Raw genomic sequence first — 5,691 nt, forward strand, 5'->3', positions numbered from 1 at the left:
CTAGTGTATATTATTATATTGATCTTTGATCCAGGTCATTTTAAAAAAAAATGATACGAATCAGTATTTTTATTAAAATTTAATAAATATTTAATTATAAAAAAATATATAATTTATATTATTAAATATAATTTTAAATCATTAAAAATAATAATGATAACTAATCCATGATTATAATCATCAAATATGCTGATTCCTTACATTAATGTATCTAATATTACAAAATAATAAAATAATAACAACACATTTTTTTGTGTAGTATATACCAAAGCGTAGCCCACATGCGTTGCACCTGCGCCTCCACGTCCTTCTCTTCATTCTGGTTTAGAGAAATGGAGACCAGCGCCGTCCTGACAAGCTTTCGGCTCAGTTTTCCGATCTGTCCCTCCCTCCACCACTCTTCTTCTCCGTCTCTCAAGGTATCTCGCTCTCTCCATCTATCTCAATTCATTATTTTCTTTCTCAGTTCCAATCTCATTTTTTGATCAATTTTTCAGCTCCAAAAGCAGTTTCTTCCCCCTTCCCACAACCATGTGCTGCACCACCCTTATCCTCTCACTCTCACGCCTACTCCTTCTCTTTCAAATGCGTCGTACAGTCAAACCGTTGAATTAGCAGACATAGAATGGGACAACCTTGGATTCGGTCTTCAACCTACTGATTACATGTACATCATGAAATGTCCACACGGCGGAACCTTCTCGAAAGGTGAACTCAAACGCTTTGGCAACATCGAATTGAACCCATCCGCTGGTGTTCTCAACTATGGCCAGGGTTTATTCGAGGGTTTGAAGGCATACCGTAAGGAAGATGGCAACATTCTTCTCTTCCGTCCAGAAGAAAATGCTCTTAGGTTGCAGATGGGTGCAGAGCGCATGTGTATGCCTTCTCCTACTGTTGACCAGTTCGTTGAATCTATTAAAGACACTGTTTTGGCAAACAAACGTTGGGTACTCCCTTATCCATCTACCATTATACATGTGTTATGCTTTTGAGGTGAAATCTAATTTGGCTTTGATTTCAGGTTCCCCTACTGGTAAAGGCTCATTGTATATTAGGCCATTGCTAATGGGAAGTGGACCTGTACTTGGTCTTGCACCCGCTCCAGAGTACACATTTCTCATATATGTTTCACCTGTTGGAAACTACTTTAGGTAATCAATCTTTAAAGTATTCCATGTTTTGCTTTTGGAAAAATTACACAAAAATGGTTAGAATTTAGTACTGTTGGATAAGTAGAAATTTATGTGTGCTTTTTTTATGAGATGTTTAAAGAGGATTTGATTTGTAGCTTGTAAATATGACGAAACCTTATAGTAATCTTCTAACGGTCCACTGTAATATCGTCCTCATTTTTGCAGTGTTGTGATCTGATGGTATCATAATGGTTGTTATTAATTTAATATTGACAATTATAATCATCTCTGTTTGTATTTTTTGTTGTAATTTTGAACATACTTGTAATGCTGTCTTTCAAAATTTATGGAATATCAATTTATCACAGGAAGGTTTGGCCCCAATCAATTTGATTATTGAGAATGAATTACATCGTGCAATTCCCGGTGGCACTGGAAGTGTGAAGACCATCGGAAACTATGCTGCAGTAAGTCTTATCTCTTTTTTTCTTGTTTTGTCTTGGCAGTTGATTGCAGATGTTGTCTTCTGTTCGCATCAAGTTAATTGCTTGCGAGTTCAAAGATAACTTTTAAAGTACTTCTACTTTTTACAAAAGCTTGAGTTTTCTGTTTGATTATTTCTTAATTCTCATTTTTGTTCTACAACATTGTCTTGAGTTTTTTGTTTGCTTGATCTTTAATTCTCTTTTTTTTTTTCACCGGCATACTTTAACTTTTGTCTTTTTTGAAAATGAAAATCCTGATCCTTCTCCCAATTTCCTTCGCACCAAAAAATTTGTCTCTGTAGGTTCTGAAGGCACAATCAGTAGCAAAGGCCAAAGGCTACTCTGATGTTTTATACCTTGATTGTGTGCACAAAAAATATCTGGAGGAGGTTTCTTCATGCAATATTTTTGTTGTTAAGGTATTTTATTTTGTACCTGTTGAATTTTATATTCTACAAGAGTATCAGTACCTTTGAGATAATTAATAATTTTTAAATTATTTTCTAAATTTTTGAAATTTTTAAAAGAATTGATCTTAATTAAAAGATATTTAACAACATTTTAATTAAACATATTATAAAAGTATTGGTATCTTATAATTTTATAGAGTACTATAGAGTACTATGTAATTCTTATTATCAAAATAATATTATTAAAAATTTTTTTATATTTTTTATATATATTGGTAAAATCTTTAATTTAAAGAATAATTCGCTAATTATATATCTGGCATAAATTATTTTTATATAAAAAAATAAAAAAATAATAATAAATTTTATATAAAATTCGCCCTGCATATCAAAATTTCTAGATCTGTTTCTGTTTATATATAGATCGTTTTGCGGCAACCTCCTTGTTACACTAATCTTTGTAGTTTCGTGCCACTCTTGGCCATATGAGTATCAATAGTATTATAGTTATTTTATTCAACTAGAATGAGACTCGCGCTATGCGTGGAGTGATAAATTATTGATAGTATATAATAAATATTAAAATTATTATGTTTTGTAAAATTAAATTAAATAAGTGTAAACTAAAGTTAAATTTAAAAGGTGTTTTATTTAAAATAATTTGTAGTACAAAAGATTTGGATATTGAAATTGTATAAAGTGACATTTTATTTGGTAGTTTGATTTTTGCATTTGTTTTAGTTGATGGACTTAGTCTTCTTATGTGGCGCTCGTCCTCCTTTTTTTATTGGTTGTTGTTAGAGTTGTTGGTTTCTTTTTTCTATCGTAAGTTCTTGTGAAGACATGTTCTTTATGAATTGTTGAATTATATACCCTTTCTATTGTGTTATTTGTTCCATCTTTGGATGGATGTTCTTCTTCCGAAGATGTGTCTTGAATTTGTATGGTTTTCTTTATCTTTAATCTCTTGATGGGTATGTGATCTTCGTCTGATGATATTAGTGTTGACGAAGTTGATTTCTATAATCAATGAATAATTTAAACTAGAAATAAAATGATATCTTGAATAAGTGATTTTTTTTGGAGTATTACCTGTTTTATTTGTTGTAATGGGTGTTGAGATTTAGTGTTTTTTGTTAGAACAAAATGTTTTGGTAACAGTGTATTGTTGAGAACATTTTTTGATATTAAAATTATTTACTTTGACTTCAAATATAAATGTGAGGTTGCACAAATTTTTCAATTAGAGTGGTGCTTCATTGTCATTACTTTTCTGGAATGTCATTATATTTGAACCAGTCGTGCCCAAAATTTTTTTTTTCTTTGCCATCAAATAGTACAAAAATTGTTGTAGCACTTCATCTGAAAATAAGTAGTGGGTTAGTAGCTAATAATTTGATAGATGAGATTATGAAAAATATATAGAATTACCTTATTGTTGAATATTGTGGTGTTTGATTACATGTGCAGCAAATATAGTTATCTCATTTTCATCTAATATAATCCTTTATAAGCAAAGAGACTCCTCTTCATTTGTGGTTGTTAATGTTTTTCATAGATGAACCACGCAAACTTTGATAAACCAATTGTCTATTTGTTTGGTGATATTGTCTAAAGAATGATGCTCCATTGAGTAAGTTTGAGATATTGTGTAGTTCGAAAATAATTTTTTTGAGCTAAATTGATGTTATTTGAAGGAATAGTGATAAGAGACTTATATAAGTAGGTCAAATAGTATAGAATTTGAATACTTATAACGTAAAATTTATTATGATTAATAATATTTTTATGACATTTGTAATATGGATGTTTATTACATTTAATGAATTATTTATAGAAATTAATTATTGAGATTATAAATTTATTATATTGTTTATAATGATGAGATGTAATAAGTACAAAGATATGAATTCAATGTCTTTGTACGTTACAAATTTGATTAAACACTATTAATTTTTAATTATCAGTGTTTTTTAGTTTTTTTATATTTTATTTTTTTGTTGATTTAAAAATAATAATTGATTTGACAAAAATTGAGTGGTTGATTCTAAAGTTTTGCCAAGTAAACGATATTACTGACATGGCATTAATAAAAGGAGAAACATGTCATGAAAATAATGTAAATAAACTTATCTATCTACTTTTATATATTAAGAATAGATTCTGCTTGTATGTTTTTGTTTGTCAGTATTCTACTATTCTGGTTAACATTTTATTAGTGCTAATGATTGCATTTACTGAATTTCTTTTACCCTCATGCAAGTTTATGTGTTATTCTAGAAAAAGCATGTCATCTGAGCTCACTGTATTATACTTTTCATATATTCATTTGCTTTCAGGGCAACAATATTTCAACTCCTGCTATTAAAGGGACTATCCTACCTGGCATTACTCGAAAGAGTATAATCGATGTTGCACGAAGCCAAGGGTTCCAGGTACCAGGCTTTTGGTTTAGGAGATGATTGTTGGAATATTATTTGTCATAATTATCAGAATGAATGATATTTGGTACAAAATGTAATGATTGGTATTATTAGTTCACAAGGTCATGGTCTGAATTTTTGTTTCTAGACTTTGATATACTCGGTTTCTTGTTTCTATTTACATTATGGAATATGTGCAGGTGGAGGAGCGACTAGTCTCTGTGGATGAATTGCTAGATGCTGATGAGGTCTTCTGCACAGGGACAGCTGTGGTTGTGTCACCTGTAGGCAGTGTTACTTATCTTGGCAACAGGTATCCTCCCTCCATTCATCTTTAACAAAACATTGAACCACAAACTTTGTTAAAACATTCCAGTGATTGGCTATGCGATTTAGCTATTAGGTAGGTATCTAGGAAACAAATTGGAACCAATGATTGACATTATTAAACTACTGTAGGGTATCCTATGGAGAAGGTATTGGAGCAGTGTCCCAGCAACTCTATAGTGTCCTTACAAGACTACAGATGGGTATTACAGAGGATGTGATGAATTGGACTGTTGAGCTGAGATAGGCACACAAAGAAATAGCTGGCACTGCATCTTCCGTGCAAATCTCCAATCACTAGAACTAGTTCTTTTAAAATTTTGCTTTTGGATATGATTAGTTCTTGTGGATAGTCACTGGGGGGTGTGTGTGTATTGCTATTGAATTACCATAGCAAGCACGTAAGGAAACAGTTTGCATTTGTTTATTTTCTTGCCAGTTGGAGAAGTCTTTATCAGTGGATTAGTTTAAGTTATTTTTGGTTGAAAACTAGACTTTTTTTTTTTTTATTTGTAACATTTTGTTTACCCTATATATAGGGTGTAGTAGGAAAGCATATTTCTGGTTTCTAAGACTAGCCTTTTGGTGGAAGAAAATAGCAGTTTTATATCTTTTATAGCAGTTTTTTGGCCACCTAGTTTGCGTCTTATGCATCCGATTTTTCACAACAATTAGCAACTACATCGCAATTGAAACCTTTTTTTGCCACTCATTGTACCTAAGTGGAAGTGTGTTCTATATTGAAAAAAATATTCACAGCTGACTATTGGTTTGCCAGAATGCATAACGTTGCAATCATAAGCAACATACCTTCGAATATCACATTCAATTCTTTGTTTTAAATACTCGGTTGTGCCCTTTTCTAAGACGTACCTTGAATCAACCTGAATTTATAATTTCCAAGTATTTA

The 5,691-nt window shown here is 31.2% G+C and overlaps 1 pseudogene; it reads left to right on the plus strand.

Moving 5' to 3' along the window:
• The first annotated feature begins 239 nt into the window (after positions 1 to 239).
• On the plus strand, positions 240 to 5,402 carry LOC112748149 (branched-chain amino acid aminotransferase 2, chloroplastic-like; annotated as a pseudogene).
• Positions 5,403 to 5,691: the final 289 nt, after the last annotated feature.

Source organism: Arachis hypogaea, chromosome 15 (assembly GCF_003086295.3).
Source record: "Arachis hypogaea cultivar Tifrunner chromosome 15, arahy.Tifrunner.gnm2.J5K5, whole genome shotgun sequence".
NCBI lineage: Eukaryota > Viridiplantae > Streptophyta > Magnoliopsida > Fabales > Fabaceae > Arachis > Arachis hypogaea.